A 25,602-nucleotide genomic window follows, 5' to 3' on the forward strand; every position below is an offset into this window, starting at 1 on the left:
TTCGCAATCCATCCAAAGTTTGAACACCCTGCTGGCGCTGTTTCCCTTCTCAAGCATTCTTCCTTCTCATTCTTCCTTCTCAATATAGCATCTAGACACGAAAGTAATAAGGGGGTCTCTGGTCCCAGGGCTTTCCTCTGAATCATCTGGGATTGGTATTGATGACTTCCTACAAGGTAACTGGTCTAATCTAGTCCTGGTTATTCTGCATTGCATTGCACCATATATTGTGGCTAATCTTACAAGTCCTTTTGGTTAAGGGACCATTCTACGCTGCAGCTCGGTTCTGATGCTAACCACCAGAGTTAGTGTCAGACTCCACAGATTTAAGGTCACAGTCTCCAACAGGACTGCCCTCACTCCAGATGCCAGTCACAAGTCCAGGGATCCCCAGGCCACTGCACTTCTAACCAGCTGGCTACAAATCCTGGAGGTTCCCACGATCCCCACTCAGGTTTCATAATTCACTAGAATGACTTACAGAACTCAAGAAAGCACTATATTTACAATTACAGTTTTATTATAAAAGGTACAAATCAGGACCGGTCAAATGAAGGGACACATAAGGTGAGGTCTGGAAGGGTCCCAATTGTAGAACTCATGAGCCCTTTCCCCATAGAATCAGTGTCATCCCGCCAGCAAATCAATGAGTTCAACAACCTGGATGTTCTGCCAAGTTTCAGTGTCCAGAGTTGTTATTGGGGTTTTATTATGTAGGCATGATTGATTGAACCACGGGCCATAAGAGTCAACTCGATATCCAGCCCCCTCTACCCAACCCAGAGGGTGAGAAGTTAGACTGATATGTGGCTCAAAGTCCCCACCCCCTGATCACATCAACAGACAGTCACCATGACTACAGTCCAGGTCACCACCGCAACCTCCATCTGAATGTCCTGCGGTGCATGGCTTTCCAGTCTAGGCTACAGGCCTCCCCCAGTCCACCACTTCTCTTGGTGCTTCTGTACCAACTCCCGCCTGGGGATCCGGAACTTGTGGTTGCTTCTCTGCAAACACCTGCCGTGCACGAGACTCACCAAGGCTTCATTCAGTCACCTCCTCAATTTGAAACGGAAATTTGGATCATAAAAAAAAGAATGAAGACTGCAGGAAATGGTGTATATGTGGGTAAATATAAAATACTTATTAATTTTTTTAGTTCCATCAAAAGATAAATAACTAAAGTAAAAAACGTATCGTGGGTTTAATACACATAGAAGAAAAATTATGAAAGCAATAGTGAAACACTTAGAAAATGAAAGCATTCTTAAATAAGTGGTGTGATATTGTTTAAAAACAGGCCATCAGTTAAAGAACACGTGCCGTAAACCATGGAGAGGTCAGGTATGGCCTACTTTGAAATAGGAAGCAATGATTTTCAAAGCAGGAGGAGATACCGTATTAGACGTGTAGAACCTCTCAAACTACACTTACTCTACTCATCTTTCAATTCTCCCTCCGTCTCCCCAACATCCATGCCTACTCCCATTCAAACTGTAATAAACCACTGGGCTGGAACAGAAAAGTCCTGAACCATTATAGACACTTTTCCTGCCCACATTGCCTGATGTTGATAAAACTAGGAGATGTAACTTATTTTCACATTAAGAAATTCATTTTATAAAATGAGCCCTGAAATATACGAAGCAGTGAATACTTCACTGCGGGGGGGCAGCACTGGGGTAAAGGTGGGGGAATTTTCACTCTTATATTCTATGTAAAACATTTTACATTTTCTTATATTTTTGTATTTAAAATGTTTGAAACAAATAGAAAAGACCTCTTAATCAAAATATATTCCTCCTCTCGTTTTCAAGTAAAGATGTAGTTTCAGGTGGGACATAGTTGGGGTAACGGGAGAGGAAAGAAGTGCTATCTGGTCAGCACCAGATCAGCGGCCCTGAGACGTGAGACTCAGGTCACCCTTATATCCACAGGATGCTATGTGGGAAACATGAGTCAGATTTTGATGCTATCAAGAGGCTGATGGACTGATAGCATCATGTACCCACCCCTTCCCCAGGCCCACAGAGCTCCAACGGAACTCCCCTTTCTCTGAGCAGTCTCAGCCCTTCCAGGTTCTATTGCGCAATTTAGCATCAATCATACTCCTACAAGCCCAGCTTACGTTCCAAGAGTTTGTCTGTTGGTTTGAGTGTTCGGTTTCTCAGCACATATTTTCACATAGACACTGTATTATAAATTATGGTTAAATCCTCAAAACTACCCACAAAAGGCTCTTTAAAGTTAATGTATTTGAACTATACACTAAAAATGGTACCATATTAACTACGCTTAACCAGCATTTATAACCCTGTTTCTATGGGGGAAACGCATTCCGTTTTGCAACTAGAAATGACAGAATTGCACTGGGAGAGAGGAGAGTTGAGAGAAACAGGGAGGGCTTTGGAGAGTGGGAACACCTGGGACTTTTTAACTCTAGGGACATCAGAAGAAGCACCTGGGATGGACATCTGTTGCCCATAATCCATTCACTTTTTACCTGAAAACGATAGTTTGACTTTACTTTGGGGAACTGCCCTTCACCCTCTCGGTGTATGTGGCTGGGGTGGGCTTACCTGCGCCACAACTCCAGGGTGGGTGCATGACCCGGGCAGCTCTAGCCACAGTTCCTGCTTCAGAGATGGCCATGCTCTTTCTTTCCAGTCAGATCACAGACAGCATGAGGGCATGCAGCACGTCCTAAACACACTGTGTTTCCTCCAGATGACCTAGCAGAGCGCCAGGCACTAACGACACAGCCATGCCCAGGGAAGGAAGAGAATGGGGTTTTCTAAGCAACCACCTCGCACTAGTCTTTATACACAGCTGTGTCACGTGCCTTTCTCACATAATATGTGTTGCCAACTAGGGCAGTGTTTTACCAGAAACCTGTTATGTTTTGTAAGTAAAATCCTACTTGCTTTATTAATTCAAAAATATTTGACTTTAAGTTTTTTAACATGACTATGATAAAAAAAATATTCAATCATAAAAAATAACGATAATAATGCCTGGCCTGCCTGACTCCCTGGTCAAAAACCCTCTCTCTGAGTTTCGAAGTTTAAAAGAGATTAACCCTGCAAAGCACTATACAAATGTTATTATTATTACTATTATCATTAATTTTATTATTATTATTGCCATCTCTTCTTCTCTTACCCATTCAAAAAAATAAGACATCTGAAAAACAGGTCAAGACTGATAGAAACCATGTCCCATCTAAACTACAGACTGCTCTATAATTTGAGATGAATAAACAAATTAAACCACATTTAATTAAGCATGTATTTAATTAAATACATGTTTTTAATTAAATATACATTTAAGTTAAACTTTGTTTAATTAAATACATACACATACATAAACACACATACCACTTGTAAGGAATCTTAAACATGACTTTTTTTAATGTAAATAAAACAAGTGCTCATTTTCCTTCTAGGAAAGTCATGAATTTTCTGTAACTTCGCAATAGAATTCTTTAATAATAGGAATTTGCTTTCGTGTTATTGGTTAATAGCTTTGCGCTAACCCATGAAATTACTCATCTCTAGTCTATGCATTGATTTGTTTTGAGATTTTTTGCTAAAATAATTTTTCTATTCGCTCAAATTGTTACCTGAATATCACTTTAAAAAATTGGCTGCGATTAGCTCAGCCTTGAGTTTGTTTGCCCGAGCCTCAGAGGCCCGCTACGAAAAGCCTTGTTTCCCTGGTATAAGTCTCTTCCTCATTATCTCAAATATATCCTTACTGCAGCCACATTCTTCCAAACATCATCCAGTCCGGCGAAGGATAATGATCCTCCCCCTCTGAGGGTCCAGTGAGAGCCAGCGGCAAGAGGGAAGATAATCCAGAGAGCCCTTGTCGCTGACTCGTGCCCTGGGTATCCTGTCTCATTATTTGGGAGAGAGGACAGAAGACCATCTATCTCCCCATAGAGTACATACCAGCAGATAAAAAACACAAGTGGCGACCTGAGCCTTGCTTTCTGTGACTCTGTGTCCCCAAGAAAACATATGTGGCACTTGGGCACCTGCAAAATCGGCATGGGCAAACCATGAAGGTTCTCAAACCAAACATCTTGCTTCCATTTCCATTTGTTTAAAAAGTAAATCAATGATTGAATATTAAAAAGCTCCAGATCCAGCACTTTATAGCAAGAAATTTCTAAAAGAGGCTAAAGAAATCTGGATATCATCTACTACACTGGAAAATCATACAATACTGCAGGACTAGGGCAATGCCCGGCAAAAGGCAACCAGACTGGTATAAAACTCCAGGAGGGAAAGTTCGCATGAAATAAATTCCATTCTTAAATTCAGCAGCAACTTTGGGTATCACCATCTTCAGCTTAGTACCTCACCTCTGGGACAAGGAATGTCTTAGAAAGCACTCTTCACTCCATCTCGAGGGAACGCGCCCAACTCTAATTCCAGATGTGCCCCTAATGAACCAGGAGACCTTGGGCAGACCACTCCACCAGGTGCTAAGGACAGTGCCTGACACACAGGGGACACTTGTGGCTGAAGTTACATCTACCTCTCTTTTCCTAAGATTTCTCATCTGGAAAATTATCTAATTAATGGAGTAATAACGTTTCCACGCTTACAATGTATACCATTACATCGTGCTTCCTGGTTTAAAGATTATTTTCATATTCCTTCTCTCATAAATTCTTCACAGTAATTGTGGGGCAGAGATCGAAAAGTACTATTAGTGTTATGTGAGAGATGAAGTAAGTATGGCTCAGGCACGTTAACTGGCAGTCGCACAGCTAGTAAGTTATGTAGCTATTTAAGTCCTTATAGAGCTGCTAGATCACTTACAAGAGAAGGCATCTAAAGTTGCCTGGTGCTTAGTAAGGACCCCATAAATAGTGGTTACACAGCGAGATAATAGAGTATGGTAATTAAATCACAAGCTTTGAGTTTTATACCCTGGCTCCATCACCGATCAACTATGTGAGACTGGGAGAGTTCCTAAACCTTCTTGGGCTCGGTTTCCTCACCTGCGAAAAAGGAATAAGAATACCTACCTGAAACAGTTATTGTAAAGACTAAATGAAAACCCATACGTAAAGCACATAGCACGTAACTTGAATTCTCCACCGCACCTCACTACCTCTCTAAGTGGTAGATGTGAAAATAAAACAAGATAATTTATATGAAGATGCAATGAGATAATGATTAAAGACACTGAAAGAAAAAGCCAAAGCAGAAAGAATGGATGAGAAACAGGAGCAGAACCAACTGAGAGTAAAAGTCATTACTTCGTCATACTAACTTACGAATTATTTGTGTTATCTTAAATCCGTAGTATCATGAATATAGGCCACTTCAAATAAAATAATGCAATGGGGAAACAATTGCGCTGGACATGAGCCGGAGGAAAAAGAGCTGAGGAGACAAAAAAACTCAATTGGTTCCTCAAATGCCTTACTTAGGGTTGTTTCAAAGTAATTAGAATACTTGCACTGGGAAAGTTAGCAGGAGGCAACGACAACAACGGAAAAGTTAAAAACACAAAGCACCAAAGAAGGGAATGGTTTGAGAGGTGCTGAGAAGAAAACATTGACAAGAAATTAAAACCTTAAGGGAAGGCGATTCACAGAGCAGCTGATGATGAAGAGTCACAAACACGGAATTATACCCACCGCCTCCTCTTACTCTCCTGGCCACCGTCATGTAGACAAAGCAACTTGGACATCTTCCACCTTGAAAGTCTCTTCAGCGAAAAGTTCTTCTCACTCTCTCTCTTCCCAGCAAAAGCTCAGGTCTATCTTACCAATTTCTGTATGTAGGACTCAGCAGTGTCCCTTCCTTATTAAGCTTCCACGTGGCAGTTGATGACTTTCATAGACTCTCTCCAGATGGAGCAAGATGGCTTTGAGCGGCCATGACCATTTTTAAGAGCTGCAATTCTCCTGGTAGTATTATAATGCTCATTCCTCTCCAAGGCCTTTCTGGCACCTTCAGAGAATGTTCCATATTAATTTAATAGTAATCCATTTGGGGAAGAAACAGTAGGCTTCTTCTTTTGTGCTACTTCTGGGAGATGTTTCAGGAATGCAAGAAAGATAGACTTAGTGTATTAGTACATCAATAAGACCAATCTTCTTTTTATAATAAAAAGATGGCATTGACATATATTATGCATGTGTATATAATATATATACATATATATGTATATGCGTGTATTTACATTGTGATCACACATGTATTTCTCGTTAAAAAAAGACATAAAAGACAAAATGAAAAATAAAACAGAATTAATTGGTTGATGCTCCCTGATCTATATGTGTATAATGCGGATATTTAGGGTACAACACACCTCACACCTGAAATGAAATTAAACGGTGTCTGAGTTTTCAAAGTAAAGGCAGAGGCACATAAGTGCACTTGCCAAAGAAAGTCCATCTATACTACCTGGGTTGGGGATCCAGTGCCATGACTTTAGAGCCTCCAAAGGTGCTTCAGGGCCCTAGCCCACCAAGGAAGGAAGTGGCCCTAATAGTTGCTGATGTACGAATTCCTTTGTCTGTACTCTGTGCATCTGCCCACTTGACCACAACTGACTGGGCTGGGGTAGACTCTTCACCAAGATCAGCCAATCCCTAAAATGACTAGTAGCCTCTGTCTGTGAGCTGAAGACAGAAATGGGCTTTTAGCAGAGGAACTGGAAATGTGAAAACAACAAGGCTGAGGCTAGTTAATGACAAACCCTGGAATAATCCTCCACGAACCACTGCCCCTGGCAAGGCAGGAGGACGGTGGTCCTTTGGGCTTCCTGATCATCATAAGACTTGGCCGTTCAATGGTTTCTGGTTGTCCCGTGAAGGCCAGTTATTCCATTTCTCCTGCATACAAGAGGCCTCACCATATGGCTACGAGTCCTTATTTCCATATATAGCCCCTAACCACTTAGGCTTGTTCCTCAAAAAGAGAAGAACTAGTTAGCTCAAGGACTCTCTCTAATGGTCTCCCTCTTTTCTTCTCATAAGAATTTTTAATCGGAAAATCTTGATGATCTCAGCACACTGCTAACCCTCCCAAGTGAGTTTCTTTGCCATTCCCATAAATGTTTGCCCTGGACTACTTTGTCTTGAGATCCTGCTCTTTCATCTCTTTGCGACTTGTCTTCCAAGTCAGTGATGAGTTTTGGGAGGAGAGAGAACTCTGTGTCTGGTACAAAGTCACCAACCATCTTCAAGAGTGTTTGGGCTGAAGATTGCAACTCATCAGCTCTTTCTTCAGAGCAAACACCCTCCTCCTCCAGAGATAAAATGACCCAAGCTTGTTGTTTCTTATTTTTTTTACTTATCTCTCTCGACAAGCCTGCATTCACACAGCACTTGCACAATATTTTCAGTGCCTTTAGGGAATTGGAAAACTTCCTAGTCCACCCAGGCGTGTACTGACCCAGGCCTGTTACCCTATGATTTTTATCTTTTTTTAATCTCATCTTATTATCTTATCTCTCTGGAAATCTATATTTAGCATGTAGATCTTAAATCTGAAAGCATTATCAGAGATACAATATTTGAGAATCTTGGTCTACCAATACCCGTGTTTTTCACCCCATGCTCTCTGGAATCTTCCAGAGTTTCCCGGGAAAGCAGGAGAAATCAAAGGAGCAGAGTGGGTTAGACTCCCCGTGACATCGCTTTCCTTCAACACATGGATCTATTTCCCATATTGGGCACAATGACAGTGACTCTACAGCCCTAAGCAAAAATGGAAACTTGTTTGTATAGGGAGATTTAGGGAATCTGACAGCCTCATGCCAAAAATAGTCTTTCCACCTTGGGATGTTTTGTTTCCTGTTTGTACCGAGGTTTTTGTGTCTAGGATTTTAAAAGGCCAGTACCACGTGATCAATCTTGGGTGCTTCATAAGGCAGCGTTGTCTATCAGAACTTGTGTCTCAGGCTCAGGGAGACTCGCTGCACAAATAAGACCTCCTGGTCAGCCGGGAGAGGAAGTAGATAAAGCTCTGGAAGCTTCGTCCTAAGAAAGTCTGACCAGCAGTCACCAGTGGGGCAGACAGGAAACAGCCCAAGGATAAGGTCACATGGAGGCGGATGGAGGTGAGAAAGGGCTTTCATACAATTGTCCCTGCATGGGAGACAGAGGCCAGTGAAGGCGAACCTCTCAATGACTCTGCAGGAATCCAGGGCTCCCCAGCATTCGGCATTCACAGACTTGCTGAGCATATCTTATCTTGACTGCTAGATGGAAAAAAGCAGAGCCAGTTCACCAGTGTAAGTTAACCATTCATAATATTCACCACTTCATTCCACAACCAGTATGTGTCAGGTGCTTTCCCATAACAATATTCCTCCATGAAGAATATTGGGCAGAAATAGAACCTTCAAAACAGATAATACTATGTTTATAAAATAACATAAGTTTCAGAAAAGTACAGACTAGAAATGGGGCCCTATTTTTTCCTTAGAAACCACTCTAGCCATTTAGTAAAATGTCCCATTTACAATCAGTACTGAAAACTGATTGAGGATTAAGAAAAACCGAGTCCTGATTAAGGGAAATGTAGATCTAGGTAGACAGACGCTTTATTAGATTGCTTTTTGTGTAAGACTGGATGCTGGCTATGAACTGGATTTAGAGGTGGGTCCCACAGCCATGCAATATTTCTCTGCCCAGCGTAACCCAGCTTCCTGCTTCTGGTAAGCCAGGTGTTTGATTAGTCTTCTCTGAACTTGGAGGCGTGCTGCAGAAAGAATACACGCTCCTCTAATCATTTTTCTTCCCTCTTGCCATCAATGTAGCATTATCCAAGAACACACTGACCTTTAACGGTGCTAAGCTCCTTGGCAACTACCCCACTCCTCTCTTACTTTAATCTTTTTACTTTCTTTCCTATCCCCACTCTCCAACCTCCATCTTCCCAGGCAGTAAAATATTTCTACTTGCATCTTTTTCCATAAGGATCTCTGTTTCTCTTATATTTTGATTCTCCTAATGTTTAACAGGCAAATGAGGCCGGCCTTAGAAAAAAACATAAGCCACCTGTCAAAATGGTTTAACACGGTGTCAGCTCCTGACCTGAGTTTAGCTTTGGCTCTGTAAACTTACCCTCAATGCCAAATGTCACGTTTGATGTAGAAGCAAGTGCTGTGTTGTTTAGATGTTCCTGACACCATCTAAATCCATTACTTCATTGAGATATTTTCCTCAATGTCTTCTTCCTTCTATGGATGAATTAATTGTGCCCAACACTGGCCATCTTCACTCCAGAGTGCAGGCCAGCTATGATGATCCGATCAACACCTCTAAGACGGAGTCCTCCTCCCACTTGATTTATGGAGGTTTGGGCAATCTGTACCAGCAGGAGAAGAAAGATGCATTAAAGGGAAAGAAGACCAGGACAGATTTTACTCCTCGCTTCCACAGGGTTGAACCATAGAAAATTGCTATTTTTGTAGGTCAAAAGTGGTCAAACATCAACAGTTTTGTATGGTTCAGCCCAAGACACGAAACAATGGACTCACAGTTCAACAACATGAGTCACAAACTCCACAGTGCACAATGAATATGAAAATGAAAGGTGTCTTACAAGATCGGAGCACTGTCAATCACATGTAAATCACCACATGTATGGAAATGCTCTTTAAGGGTTTATATGCTTGAGGATTGACCCCTCGGTGCCTTCTATTTTTAAATACTGAACAAGAGGGACAGATCCTCTGCTCTTCATCTGAGGCAATGAAAGCACCACACCCAGGCAATGGAGATTGATGGAAAAACATGTGAATGAAGGACACTTTTCTTATTTTGCTCCATGATCCAAAAGGCTGATTCAAGAGGGTGCTTCATTGCGGTCGATAGCTCATCCAAACATGAGCCTCAGAGGGGCACCACCCTCCCACAGGCTATGGGAGGAGGGACTGGCCCAGAGAGACATGACTAATGCAAGGTCATCCAGGGGTCCACGGGCTAAACAAGTCATGAACCTCAGCCCTACCAAGGTCTGGCCTTAGCTACTGCTGCATTTCCTCTTTAAAAGGTATGACCAAGGAATACAAAATTAAGGACTTCATTGTCCAGCCAACCCATCTAAGGGAGAAACACAGACTCAATCCATTCTGCAGATGGAGTTCCCTTTAGAAACTCTGGCATTTGGTGGGCAATGTTATTTCTCTCAATTTTTTTCTTCAAAGATCATTTTTCCCTTATACCCCTAAGAGTTTTAAATGAAAGAGGCTCTCCTATAAAATAGCACACGTGCAAGCACACACATGTGGTATCTAGGCATTACCTCAAGTATAAGAATCAAGCAAAACTTAAGGCCCAAATATCTTCAGTAAATCAAGAATGTGGTTAAAAGCTCGTTCCCATAAATCAAACTTTATTTAGCACATCTGGAGAGAGCACCACTGCAAGGTTGTAACTTTATGGCTTTACATCCTTTTGGTCTCATTATCTCTAGACTTTTGTCCCCAAAAGTGGTTTTTAAATCAAAATGATATTCAAGCTCCTTTTAAAAGAAATTCAGCTCAAAAGATTGTGAGCTACATAGACACTGTACATGCATATCTGGAAAATATACACAGAAGCTTCTTCCATAGCTGTGGTTCCATCCTCACAAACTTTTGAAACTCTTTAAAGACCTTATTCCGAGTCCATTTAAAAAGGAAAACAAATGGGAATATGTTGATATAATCTAATCAAATCTCTCACCTCTAAATAAACAGAACAAAAGGATAGCATACTTAATTGAAACACTCAGGCTCCTAAACCTCATTTCAGGCACCAGTTTAGATATCCATTTTTACCTTGACTAAACTTCTTAACAATAAGAACTATGTTAATGTTAAAACTCCTCTACCTCATCACACTCCAAACTTCACTTCGCTTAACAAACCTTTATTGAGCACCTAGAAGATGCATAGCACAGGGCTAAATGCTGATGGAAAAGTAAAAATATAAGAGGCAATCGTAGCTTCCAGGAAACTAACATCCCATAGGGAGGAAAATCACGATACCATCAAGTCAGTTTCCCACAGTGTGCTCCTAGGAATACACGCTCCTTGATTTAATATTTTTTGTGTGAAAAATCGGTTCCATAGCCAAATAGATTTGAGAACTGCAAGGCTGAGCACAGTTAAATAATTTTCTTTTTTGTAGAATCTCTCAGAAACTTGACTGGGCAAATGTGAATTGTGAAGCTCTTAAGACAGGAGTGCAGTACTTGACCATGAAACCATTTTTATGTGCATCGTCTTCTACCAGTCACACCTGGGGAAACGTTGGGTCAAGTGATTAAGAGGTTATTGGCTGTTCTGTTCATTTGGGAAGTTTAGAGGACAAAGACCAGCTGGAATGTTGGAGAGGGGCTTCGAGGGGAGAGTGAATTCAAAGCGAACCTTGAGCTGGACTCTGAGAGAAGAGTAGAATTTGGATAGGCACAGGGAAAAGGAAAGATGGAGATCTCCTATGAGAGAAGACATGAGTCCACCAAAGATTAGCACCAAGAATGAGCACAGCACGTTTAGAGGTCAGTAAAGAGAACATCCTACTAGGGAGAAAGGCTCGAGTTGGGGAATGCAGCATAAAAATGTAAAGGCTGAAAATATTAATCAGGTGTAGATAGTTTTTCCAACTCTCCTAATAACCCTGAAAGATAGGCATTGCTGCAATATTTTACAGGTAAGAAAACTGAGATGTGGAGAGATTAAGAAACATATCCAAGGTGTCATAACCAGGAAATAGCCAACCTAGAATTTGAACCCAAGTTGGCATGATTACAAAAAGAGTGGAAATCAATTGGGTAGGACTTTAAAAGCCAAAATGGCGGGTTTTATTTTTATCTTAAAGACAGTAGAGGTTTCCCAGGACCAGAGATTTCTCAGAAGGAGACTGACATGAAACTGGTGTTTTAGGAAGATAAGCTTAACAATGGTGCTCAGGATGGATTAAAGGAGGAAGGAAACAGAATCTGGATGCCATTTGGAGATTGTTTCAATGATTCAACATGAAGAGAAGAGAAGCCGGAGGAGCATGGAGGCAGTGGAAGTGAAGAGGGAGGAACTGATTACGTGCAAGTGGAGCTAGAGACACTTGGTGTTAAAGGAGAGGGGAGAGTCCGAAATGGTTTTTCCACTCCTTTCTAGACTTTCTTCACCCCCAAGTGAAGATGCAATCAATGAACTATTGAAACGGCCACTGAACAGAGCTAGTTAATTGTGGCATTTGACGGGGCTCCAGCGTGCACAGTGGGGCTGGGTGATCGGAAGGATCCACAAACACAGGTGCATGTATGCGCTTCCTCCAGCAGCGACTGTTAAAAACCATGACTGCTATCCTTCAGAGGTTCCAAACTTTTCTCTTAAAGGGAGCATCCTTATTCTCAAACTCAGTCAAGAACCGCTTGTTTAAAAGTCAAGGAGACAGTGTCTAGGGTTCTAGTCCTAAGCTGAGTGACCTTGAACAAGTTCCTCCAACTTTTTAAGCTCCAGTCTCTCATCTTCAAAATGGAAAAGATGACTCAAGAAGTTCATTCGAGGTAGTAAATTCCATAATTTTCATAATCAGCACCAATGACAGATCTTTGGCTAGAGTTAAATGTCTTTGGAATAAGCTGTTTTCTGGCTCTTCCCACGTCTCTTCTCAAGCAGACTTACGCATACGTGAAAACTGTCGTAGTCCTGAGACACAAATCCAGTCTTTATGCCAAGTGCCAAGACTCCAAGCCCAGTCTCACCCGCCAGGCTACATGGAGTGACTAGCGACAATTAGATTGTGACCAAGAGTTGCATTTCCTTCTAAAACAAAGGCAGCTGTTTTTTTTCTCTTAAAAATTATTTTATTGAGGTCATATTGGCTTATAACATTGTGTAAATTTCAGGTACACATCACTATATTTCAGCTTCTATATAGACTGCATCGTGTTCACCACCAACAGTCCAGTTTTTATCGGTCACCATACATATGTGCTCCTCTACCCCTTTCACCTTCCACCCACCCCCTGCTCCTTTGGTAACCACTAATCTGTTCTCTTTGTCTATGTGTTTGTTTGTTTATCTTCCACATATGAGCGAAATCATATAGTATTTGTTTTTCTCTTTCTGACTTATTTCGCTTAGCATGTACCCTCAAAATCCATCCATGTTGTTGCAAATGGCACAATTTTGTCTTTTTCAAGGGGAGCTTTGCAAAGTACTCCAGACATTTCCTGGATGAACCAGCCTTTACAGGGAAGTCATAGCATTTTGCTTTCATATAGATATGTGAGTGAACTGAGACCCAACACGCAGTAAATGTCTAAATCTCAATTATAATGGCTCCATCTCTTTTGTTTATTAGTAAAAAATCTGTCCATCAGTATGTAATGATTGCACTAAAGGAATATAAGTTTTCTACAGAATGGTCAACCAAGTTTTGAGAAGCTCTGGTCAAGTCACATTGATTTGTTTTCTGAGTTCACTTTTTCCCTCCGTAGAGGACATCAAAACTGTGCCTCTTGGTTGACTACAAACAGAGCCGTTTAGAGCCCCAATATCGAGTTAATTTCTGTGTCCAAAATCCTGCCAGCATTTCCAAATTTCTTTACCAATATATGCCTTCATAAGGCCCTCCAAATAAAAGGTGAAAACGTCTGAGATCAAGAAGTCTATAAAAGGAATACAGAAGGTCAGAGACCTTGGCTGGGAACCCACAGGAATGAGTATTGCCAGAATTATCTAGCTGGACATATCACTCTTGCTATTTCCTCACATGAGCCCAGCAAGGTGCTGCTTTATGTCAACTGCATGAGTCAACTCCCACAGGAGTCTGCTTAAATGGAAAACAGATAGTGCACAGGCCGCGGCGAGCACCACTTCACATTGTTCTTTCCCTGGAAATGAGAACAGGCACTATGGCCAGGATGGGAGTGGGAGGTGGAGATGAAAGAGAGCCAATTGACTCTGAAACAGTCAATATGACTGAGGTCCATCTGTCAAAATGGACTTCATCACTAGCACTAAATGATGACATGCACTTTTTCTGGAAGGGGGTAAGAATGGAGCTAGAAGAACCCTGGTATCTAAAATTGGTTTTGCCCAGAGGCAGATCCCAAGACAATGATTTGAATGCAAGTAGTTAAGTGAAAAGAGATCCTCAGGAGCACCAGAAGGAAAATGGGAAAGTAAGTGAGGCGAAAAAAAGCAGTACATGGTACATAGTATATGGTACAGATGCTCTGGGTATCTGAGGCTTAATCCCTCTGGGTACATCTAGGATACAGGATGGATCGCATCTCAGAGTTGTCCCACTGAAGGTTGAGGAAACGGAGCTCTTTACCCTCCAACTCCCTTTCATCATTGATGAAGGCTACTCCAGGCAAATTAACTCCCTGGCAATTCCTACCTATCCACATTCAGGCCAACAGAAAGCTCTCGAGCAGGGTCACAGTCCTTGCCGGGGAACGCTGCCATCCACATGCACTAAGAAGGCAAGTGCCAAGGAGACATGGGTGGAGACATTCGGCAACATCTGCTCAAGTTGGCCGAAGAAGTTGTGGATATGATTAAAAACCAACAGGAGAGGGTTGAAGAGGCAGAGCACAGAGGGTTTTTAGGGCCGTGAAATACTCTGTGATACTACAGTAGTGGATACATGTCATTATACATTTGTCCAAACGCACAGAATGTACAACACCAAGAGTGAACCCTAATGTGAACTATGGACTTGGGTGATAATGATGTGTCAGTGTAGGTTCGTCAATTGTAACAAATGTACCACACTGGTGGGGGATGTTGATAGTGGGGGAAGTTGTGCCTGTGTGGCACACGGGGTGTATAGGATATCTCTTCTCCTTCCCCCAACTGTGCTGTGAACCTAAAACTTCTCTAAAAAAATTAAGTCTAAAAAACAGATAACGAGAGGTTTGTAATTCCTTCAAATGTCAACCAGCTCCAGTTGATATCATCCAATGGATTGGCAGTTTTTTAACAATCTGATGTTTGGGGACAGGGTTGAAACCAGCTTTTACTGGGTGTGGTTATTGTGTTCTATCCCCACCACCACCACGCTTGGATTACGCAGTAGCCTTCCCCGCTTCCAGGGCTGCCTACCTCCCGCCTCTTCTACACACATACACCTGCCAGGCCAATCAGGCCGCCATTATGTTAGTAACGACCACAAACACATTCAGTTAAGTGTTTAATTAAATGCAATACAAGCATTGTACTTTTATAAGTCTTTTTGTAAAAATGAATCTACAAATCAGAAAGAATCCTTTGTCATACCCTACATCCCAATTTTGATGTAACAAATTGTGATCACAATATGAAACAACATCTGGAATATATTTTTAAGTTAGAAAAAAAACACCACAAACAAACAACAACAAAAACCAAGGTACAGACCAGTGTGTAACGTATGCTGTTGTTTGTATAAAAAGAAGAGGATTAGAAATGGAAAGATGGAAGAACAGACAGACAGATAGGCAGGCAGATGTGCAGAAACATGTAGGGACATACAAATATATATGTGTCTAGACAGAATATCTCTGGAAGATACACCAAAGCTAGATACAACGATTGCCTCTGGGGAAGGAAAATGGAAAATAAAGTGAGAGGGAGACTTGTCACCATTTACATTTGTATAGTATTTGAATTCATATCACGTGCAGGCATTGTTTTTTTTCTTCAAATTGTGTGAAATAGACAAGCAGTTAAAATGAAAGGCAAAGAGTAATAATAAACATGGTCTCAATTTCTAGTCTGCACCTTCTGCTCCCGTCAGGCTTCTCCTACCTGCCCTCAAACGAGCAACATTTATTCCCACGATTTTCAGGCTGCTCCTCCAACAAATGGTTTCCTCCTTGCTGCTGCTACTTTATATGCTGCCCAGCTCAAGTCTCACTTGCTCCAGGAAATTTCCTTCCGGTCATTCCAAACCAATTTGACCACCCGCCACCACTACCACCACCACCACCACCACCACCACACCAAATCCTACAACCTTTCTCTATTTCACAGCAAGCACACTGGATCTGGACAACAGGATCAAGGCAACTATTTGTGTTCCCTGTGTCACATGCCTCTAGTGGAGGTGCTCAGCAGAACCTGAGAATTTCTCTCTTTAACAAGGTCTGGTGGGGGTATGCTCAGGAGCTGGAGAGCAGCTTCTGCAGTACAGAAGTTGTCTTACTAAGGGCAGCAGTTGCCAATCCCAGCAACCTTCAGCTAAACCAAGGAATTATAGAGCAGCAAGGACCCTCTCGGTATCCTGAAGGTGTCAAATGCTAACTTTAGAGAGTATATACTGCAAAGAGAGGATTAGCACAGGAAAGGACATAACTGAAACCAGGAAGATCCCTGGTTTATGCAGCAGACATGTCACTTCTCCAGTGACTCAGAGAAGGGGCCCAGAAGACCCACTACAGTAGATTGTGGAGAAGGAAAGGGTTTGGGGAGTGTTTTCCAGTAACTGGAAGATATTCTGTCTTCTGTACACAGCAAAAGATGTAGACACGTCCATTTCGAGGGTGAAACTGGGACAGTGCTAAATGGCTCTGGAAGAAAAGGAGGAAGGCAATTGAGGACAGGGGTGAGGGTGGGGGCAGCTACAGGACTCCAGGTAGAAAGAAAAAGATGCCATCACTGCAGAGGGAGAGAAGAAAGATCTCCTTTAAGATCATGGCAGGAAAAAGAAGACTTTGGAAAACAGGTAAGAAGGATAAGAATTTGTAAGGAACTTGCTCAGCAGTATGCAAGCTGGCAAAATCTTCAGGGAAATCTACATTACTAATCAATGTCTCCTACTATCGACTGGATGTGTGTCTCTCCTGCAAAATTCATGTGTTAAATCCTAAGACCCAATGTGATGGTATTGGAGGTGGGCCCTTTGGGAGGTGATTAGTTGTCCTTATAAAAGAAACCCCAGAGAGATCCTTTATCCCTTCCACCATGTGAGGGCACAGCAAGAAGATGGCCGTCTAAGAACCAGGAAGTGAGTCTTCATCGGACGCTGAATCTGCTGGTGCTTGATCTTGGACTTCCAGCCTCCAGAACTGTGAGAAACAAATTTCTGTTGTTTAGAAGCCACCCAGTCTGTGGTATTCTGTTATAGTCGCCCGAATGGACCACGACATCTCGCAGTGCCTGCCCTGGCTGGCCCTCGCTGTTGAGTGTTTTTCTTCACCTTTCCAAATTTCAGGGACTGAAGATTTCACTCCGTTAAAATTTAGCCTCTTGGGATCCCAAATCCTTTGCCTTTTGTTTCGCTATTTGTGAACATGCTTTCTTCTTTATACACAAGCAAATCTCTAGGTCAAAGTTCCTTCCTGAAGATATATAATTATTTTCCCTCTTCAACTAGAAGATGTTGTTGTTTTCCCAGCTGTTTTTACACGCTAAAACTGCAAACAATTTGAGAGAGCTTCTAAGTCACAAATCAAAATTTATTTCCATTAAGCTTCATATTATCCAAACATGTCTAGTTTTTGTCTCTCTTTGCTTTGAAAGTTTTCATTTTATCCAAATGAAGTAGTTGGTGGCTCCGAAGCTGTTTCGTGCTCAATATAAAGTTTACTCCTGTCCAAATCTTTCCTTTTCTGGCCTTGGTACTAGGTTCACAGTTTCCTTAGAAAGAAAGCTATCCAACTATTTTTGGAAGAACAACGCATTTTGGTAATCTACCAGGATGATTCCATGTTAAAGTTATTGCAGCTTTTCAGATATCCAATTCCTTGCACATGATAAATTAGAATGAAAATTAAGTAGAAATGTTCCTGATATGCCAAAGGCACTCTACACCATCACTATTGTGGAAATAAGATGTCCATTGTCACTTTATTGAACACATATCACCAACTAATTTGGTAATATCAAAATTCCTTTTGACTTTTCGGTCATTGTCTACATTTTAAAGCAATATCTATTTTTTTCAAAAGTTGAAGCTTGAGGCATGTTAGGTCAAAGTAAGTGACTTTTGGAATTTGAACAGGAAAATTTTCTAGGGCAACGTAAAAAATAGAAGGTCACCTCTTAGCAGTTTCCTTCTTCAGTGTGTCAGCGACATTCTGTAGAATATCTTCTTCCTTTGTGCTGTTAATTGAATAACTGGAGATCTGGGGCATTCTCTTAGGTAATAAAAATAAGGGATCTACAGCCTGGGGAAATGGAGGGGATGATTGTACATGAAAGCACAGCATTTGGCCCAGAGTAAATCATCAACAGTGTTTACTGAATCTAGCGTAATGACAAGAAGGTTGAAAAGAGTAATATGAGAAATTGAGTTGAAAGATTAATAAATGATCACTTCTGAGTGAGAAACTAACTAAGCATAAGAGGATGGTCCCCCTCCAGTTATTCTGGCTTCAAAAGCCTTAAAGCAGAAGCAGGGTCCTCATCCTGGATTGACGATGCCCGAACCCCTGCCCTCAGACCAGTCTGCAATCTCTGCTGGCCAGCATCGGGAGTTGGGTGCAGGGCAGAGAAGTCGAATTGCATCTGTCGAAGTGAGATGCAATAATGTGGTTAGTGATGGGAGATTGGGCCAGAATAGGGCGTGGAAAAACTTAATGAAAACAAAGGCCTTTGTTCCCATTTAAAACATACTCTAGAAACCACAGTCCATTGGATAGAGATACCTAGTCTCATATAAGAAATAAAATAAAATAAACAGAAAGTCTGCTTTTTCCATCATTCTTTGATCCCACACAAATTCTTTTTTTTTTTTTTTTTAAAGATTGGCCGTGAGCTAGCATCTGTTGCCAATCTTCTTCCTCCTTTTTTTTTCTTCCTCTCCCCAAAGCCCCCTAGTACATAGCTGTATATTCTAGTTGTAGGTCCTTCTGCTTGAGCTATGTCGGACGCTGCCACAGCATGGCCTGATGAGCGGGGCCATGTCCGCGCCCAGGATCTGAACCAGTGAAACCCTGGGCCGCCGAAGCAGAGCACGCAAACTTAACCACTCGGCCATGGGGCAGCCCTCCCAGACCAGCTCTAAAGTAGGACCTAGAGAAGCATATGTAATGCCCACAAATAAGGGCTGGAAATGGAGAGATGAGAGGAAATTCAGAGTCAAAATCTTTTCTTCAGACTCAGGAGAGACCTAGACATCCTTAAAATATCCCTCGAATCCTTCTTGTTCATAATATTAAAAGCAACAACAACAAAAACACAACAGCAACAGCACGTACAGCAAGCATATACTATGTGTTAGGCACTGTGACGGCTGCTTTCCATGTAAAAGCTTACTGAATCCTCCCGACCACTAAGTATAATACATTCTAGGACCTCACTTTATAGATGAGAGAATTATGATTCAGAGAGGTTAAGTAATTCGCCCAAGATTAGGTTTCCACAGTTGCTAAGTGGTGAAGGCAGGAACACCAGCTTTAGGATTCCAGAATAGACTTGAATTGCAATGAGGGCGCCGTCTTCCCACTGTCCCAGATAGGCGCCACTTGGACTGTTCCCTTTGTATCTATGGAAGCTCCTCCCCAGAGGTGATCACAGTCTTCTCAGGTTTACAAGTGTCCCGAGCATGGCAGGGAGGTGTCCTCTGCAGGTGCCTGATGATATGGTCTGAGGCAGGGCTGGTATTGTAACCACTCAGCCCTTAGCCAGATGCTCACCATGAAAGGGCCCTGGTGCAGGTGTGCAAACTTCTCTTGTATGTGAAGCCTGGAAGGCCAGCCCGGGAGGTCTCGGGTTTAGCATGTCTCTCGGGCACTCACACAGAACCCATCACAGAAGGGCTTCCCTCGGTCCAGGAGCACGAACCCGGCAGTAGGCCCCCTTGGGGGCAGCTCTCTAGAATCAGGCTTCAGGATTTATTTAGGCACTGGCCCCTCTGATCCAGCGCCTTCCCTGCTGGTCCAGGGGTCTCCTCCCATATGCTCTTTATTCCTTAAGACTGAACCCCTGATGGGATGCCTCACTAGGGGGAGTTTAGGATCCCACTTGCCTAGAACCAAACCATTAGCCACCCTGCATATCCCCAACCTCGAATATAGGGAGGGGTTACTGTAGCACCCTATTCCCCCTCCTTGGATGGGAAGGAAAAAAGCTTTCATTCCCAAGGAAGGGGTCAGGGTGGTGCTAGGAGGGGAGAAGAGAAAGAAATAAGGACTCATATTAAAAGCATAGCCATTGACTGTACTACCTTTGATGTCAAATACCCTGACATTAAACTGATATAAGCAAAGCTCTATCCACCCAAAGTCCGCATGCACCTCTGTGCTCGCATCGCCCACCTGGCTGCCTCCGTCACAGCACCTCTTACACTGCGTCTCGTGGGCTTCTCTTCCCATTAGACTGCACAGGGACTGGAGCAAAGCAGACACTCAGCGAATGTTGTGGAGTGAACCAGTGAATGTACAAATTCACATGAATTGTGAATTTCACAATGAAAGAGCAGCAAAATCTCACTTAATCTTCTGACCTGCTGCGTGGAGTCGTTCCTTTCATTGCTGTGCTGCACTTTAGTTGGAGTCCATGCCTTCCATATGAACGTTTAACCATTCATTCATTCACTCATTCATACATTCTTCCACACTGAATGAATTCTTTGAGCGCCTACCATACACAAGGTGGTGTGCCAGGCACTAGGAAGGACAAGCGGAAGCATGACAAGCTGAGGATACAATAGCAAGCTTTCCTCCTATATTTTTCACCAAGTTGAAAGAGAAAAGAACAAAATGCAGGAAGAAGTTAAATAATGAATAGTAACTTCCAGAGGGAGCACCAGAAGAGATGCTCAAGGAAGAAAGAATTGTCTTTCAAAGGTGATTAGAAAGGAAGGGTACTGTCATCACACACAAAAAAAAGCCCAAGGAAAGACATTCTAGAAGGCAGAGAGTTATCAAATAGTCCCTCAGCAGTGAGAAAAACCAAGCCCGTCAACTCATTCCTGTATGGGTGAGGGCAGAGAAAAAGGGGTGCCTGAGTCGTCTGCACATTCTGAGAGAAAGCCCAGCTGTTCTCTGGACAGCAGAAGGTTTGTCTCGGGAGCCGAACGCAGCCCTGCAGCCTGATTAATAAAACATGTTCAGCTGGAGAATAAACACAAAGCTCGAGAATGTCTTGCTGTGTATTTTGTGGTCACGGCAGCACTGCTGCTCTTTCAATATCAAACTATCATCCGTAGTTGCTGACTCATATTTCTAAACTCCACAAATCTCATCCATTTTGTAATGCTCTTCTACCAGCCTGTCTATCCTTGCTGTGGACACCTCATCTGAATTCCCTGACAGAATGCTCCAAGATAGTCAGAGATTCTTCCCAGAAGACAGAGATCTGAATAACCATTGCTCTTACAACCTTCCACTTTTTTGACAAGCTCTGGTTGATCTGTGCATCTACTGTAAACTCCCATTCATCCAAACCAACCTTCCCAGTTTCAAGCAAAATTATTCCTTCCAATCCTCTTAGCTTAAAGCTTAATTTAAAAGGAATGAATGCCAAATGAATGGCCCTAACTATCAGAGAATCATTCGTACCAAAATTCTCATACTAGGATTCAGAGTTGAGAGAATGAACAGTAATAGCGAACGGCATGAAAGGCTGAACATTTGAGGTATTTCAAAATGTTCTTCCGGTGTGTAGGTGGAATGCTGGAGCGGTGTGGATTTTGATCCTTAAGTCTTAATTAAGCCACCTGTCTGTAAATGAGGTCCCTGAAAACTCCTCCCAGAGAAAAGATACAAACACAGTGGCTACCCCGACTCTTAAACAGTTGACTAACTCTCAACCAAGACCCAAGTGAAAAATTCTTGATAATAAGACCGAGTACGTGCCTATAATGAGGGGCCAGATAAATCGAATTTTTGTCTTCCTTGCTTACTTAACAGCCATGTGATTTGAGGTAGATCACAAAATCTCCCTGGGAGAGTTAGACTAAATTAGAATCCCTTAGGACACTTTTGGAGAACACCTAAGGATTTAAAAATTGGGAAATTTAACCTAAAATCGAGATTCTTGACTTAGATTTAAAAATTAAAAACCCTAGACCCAACATTCCCTCATGGCACTAATTAACACAGCCTATACGTTCACAAGTTGGCCACAGTTCCCACCAGTCCCTATTGTCTCCTCTTGCCATACTTTTCTCCTTTATGTGAGCTTCCAGGTCTCCCCAGTCACTTGAATTTCAATCTCCTAGTCTATAGCACTAAACTCCATTCCAATAGTGATGTTTTAAAATTCTAGGGAGTATTTTAAACATAATGTGTACGAGTTGGCAGGAGAAGACATGCAAATGCTTATCACTGACGTAGAAACGTAGTGGAGAAAACCTCCAGTATTTAGAGGCTATAGAAAAAGGCATCAGGGAAGCAAAGCCCGGCTAACAACTTAGTAATTCAGCCTAGAATGGCCCAAAACACATTGCTTCAAGTTCGTTACAATGTTCGCCCAAACATTTCCCTTTTTTAAAACTTTTCAGGGGGAGGGGCATATTTTGTTTGGCTACTGTATTACAATCGTTAATATTCCTGAAGTAAAACTGAGTCTATGGGGGTGGGAGGAAGCTAATGGTTTGTATTATGTGATGCTTTGACTGGTATGAGCTGGGGCAGCCAAATCTAGCCCAATAGATTTAAAGTAAAACAAAAGAAATGTGCTGGATGTGCAGTGAGGGGAGTGGGCAAGTCAGGCGGAGATGGTGTTCAAAGCCACAGGCAAAGGGCACCTGGGTCACCAAGGATGTTGAAGCTGATACTACTTCAAAGACCAAACCAGATCTAATGTGAAGGGACAGTGCTGTCCCCATCGCTCCTCTCTTTCCGTTTATTTTCTTCTGTATTGAATTTCTGCTGCAGCACCTCCTGCGGAGTGTATCAGTCAGCATAAATCAGACTAGCTTGTGGTAACAAATAAATCCCTCAAGCTCAGTAGCTCAAGACAACGAGGTTTACCTCAGGCTCAAGTCACGGTTTGATGCAGGTTGAGTAAGTCTCCTGTGCAGGTTTTCTCCGAGGATGACTCAGGGAGCCAGGATGCTTCTTTTTGCTACATCATCTGCCATATGATGCTTCCAATACTGTGGAAGGGAAACAGCTGGAGGATCACATGAGATGTTCTTAAGGGCTGAGACTTGAAGTGGATTGTATCACTTCTGCCCAAGTTTCATTGGCCAAACGCAGTCGTGTGTCCCCAAGAAAACTGCAAGGTAGGCTGGGAAATGTAGTCTTCCTGTGTGGCCAAGAAGAGGCAACATCTAGGACGCTCATCACATTGTCTCTGCCACACAGAGCTAAATATGTCTGGCAGCAATAAGCGACCATCTGAGAGTGGAAGGTGTTACCATAAGCCAATGACCAACTTCAACTACTTTGCAATTTTGATTTCAGCTGGTCTTGGGTACACAAACTAGGGAGACAGATAGATGAGGCTGGTTGTGGTGATGGGACTAGAGATCAAGTGGAATCAGAAGAGGAATATGAAAAAGGAATAATCTTTCGTTTTCTGTGGTATCCAGTCTCTGGCATAAAGAGGAGCACCCTGCATCTTCAGAGTCAGGACTACAGGGGGAAGTACAAGTCTCTCTGTTCACGGTGGCTTTCAAACTTGGCTATGATGTGGCAGTTAAGGAGAACCAGGCTCAGGGAACCTGCTAGTTGTCTCTTATTCCAAATAAGGGTAGCCTAACCCTTGCCCGGGCACCAAAGCTGACTATCCCAAGGCCTCTCCAGTGCTGGATCTTAGACCCAGACAGGTGAGAGAGTTATTCTGTGAATTGCCTTACCTCCAGCTTGGCATCCACATGGGAATGCAAAGAGCCACTCAGATTCATCATGGTTTGTCTGGAGCCACAGGTGGGGAACTCCAGAGCACAGTCGGCTCTGCTGGGACTGGCACAGCCCTGGCACAGATCCCGGAGCCCCGGGTTTTCCCCATGGAACTGAAACTCACCGGTAATTTTTTACATGAACAGATACTATGAAAATTAAAAACAATCGAACAAGAAATCCTTTTATTTATTGAAAGCCACTAAAAATAAAACTAAGAAGACAAGCTACAAACTGGGAGATGACATTTACTGTGCATAACTGACAAAGGACTAGTATTCATAATATACAGTGAATCCTTACAAACGAATAAAAAAAAGTCAAACAGTCCAACAGAAAAATGGCAAAAAACAGACAGTTCACTAAGTAGGAAGCACAAATGACTATAAGTATGTAAAGATGCTTGACCTCATTTGTAATCAGGGAAATGGAAATTCAAACGACAAGATGTCTTTTTATACCCATCAGATGGGCAAAAATTATCAAGTCTTACACTATCACAAGAATTAGTGTGCATTCTTAGAGACCATGTAAATTGATAAGAACCACTTTGGAAAATATTTTGGCATCATTTAGATAAGTTGAGGATGTATCTACCTTTCAGTCAGACAATTCCATTTCCAGGATGTTTCCTAAAGATATTCCTGCACGTGTACCAGGAGACATGTATAAGAATATTTATAACAACATAATAAATCAAAATAGCAAAAATTCTGGACACAACCTAAATGTCCATTGACAAGAAAATGAACAAACTAACTTTGATATATTCATGCAGTGGAATACAGTACTGTGGTGAAAATGAGTGAACTGCAGGTACACACATCAACATGGATAAATCTCTGAAACACAGTGTTGATCAGAAAAAAGCAAGTTCCAGGGGCCGGCGCCATGGCCGAGTGGTTAAGTTCGCACGCTCCGCTGCAGGCGGCCCAGTGTTTCGTCAGTTCAAATCCTGGGCACAGACATGGCACTGCTCATCGAGCCATGCTGAGGCGGCATCCCACGTGTCACAACTAGAAGAACCCGCAACTAAGAATATACAACTATGTACCGGGGGGCTTTGGGGAGAAAAACGAAAAAATAAAATCTTTAAAAAAAAAAAATCAAGTTCCAGGGGAATATTATATACAGTCATGCACCACATAATGATGCTTCAGTCAACGATGGACCACATGTACGACAGTGGTCCCATAAGATTAGTACCATAGAGGCTAGGAGTGTAGTAGGCTATACCGTCTAGGTTTGTTCAAGAGCACTCTATAATGTTCACACAATGATGAAATTGACTAACAACACATTTCTCAAAATGTATCCTGTTGTTAAGTGACGCATGACTGTATGTGAAGTTCAAAAAACATGGAAAACAAAATAATATATGTTCCTAGGTTAAAAGGCTAAGGAAAAGCAAGGGACTCAAACACAAAATTCAGAAGACTCTGGTAGAGATAAGGAGGGGTTTGTCATCAGACAGGGCTTCACAGGGGTTTCAGATTTGTCAGTGATTTCTATTTCTTTATAACAGATTGTGTGTACACAAGTATTTTATTAGTCTTCTTTAAACTGCCCATACATACTACCTCTACTCACTTGTATACGTAATGCATTTCAAAATACATTTTTTTCCTCTGCTACTGTGGCAAACTGTTATTTACTTATCCAATATCCATTCCCCCTACTCCTCCTTGCTAATAGCACCTCTGTTTTGTTTGGCATACATCCCCCAGAAACAGACCACCTTTAATCAAAAGTGGTTCTTATTTTTCCAGCTTCCCTTGCAGATACGGGTGGCCACGTCATGACCAGTAAGACATACAGGGAAGTCTGCTGGGGCCTTCTAGGAAACTTTTTG

The 25,602-nt window shown here is 42.2% G+C and overlaps 2 long non-coding RNA genes across 2 annotated transcripts in view; both read right to left on the bottom strand.

Moving 5' to 3' along the window:
* Positions 1–498: 498 nt before the first annotated feature.
* LOC139083211 (uncharacterized) lies at positions 499–2,991 on the bottom strand. Its single transcript, XR_011539746.1, has 2 exons — positions 2,580–2,991; positions 499–1,059 (listed from the first exon to the last, which is right to left on the bottom strand). It is a non-coding gene; the product is annotated as an uncharacterized lncRNA (long non-coding RNA).
* Positions 2,992–5,659: 2,668 nt separating this feature from the next.
* LOC139083210 (uncharacterized) overlaps positions 5,660–25,602 on the bottom strand; it is a 62,916-nt gene continuing 42,973 nt past the window's right edge. Inside the window, exons 3-5 of the long non-coding RNA XR_011539745.1 lie at positions 9,101–9,344; positions 7,873–8,232; positions 5,660–6,053 (exon numbers count right to left, since the gene is read on the bottom strand). This is a non-coding gene — a long non-coding RNA (uncharacterized lncRNA). The remainder of the gene's footprint in view (positions 6,054–7,872; positions 8,233–9,100; positions 9,345–25,602) is intronic.

Source organism: Equus przewalskii, chromosome 5 (genome assembly GCF_037783145.1).
Source record: "Equus przewalskii isolate Varuska chromosome 5, EquPr2, whole genome shotgun sequence".
Lineage (NCBI taxonomy): Eukaryota > Metazoa > Chordata > Mammalia > Perissodactyla > Equidae > Equus > Equus przewalskii.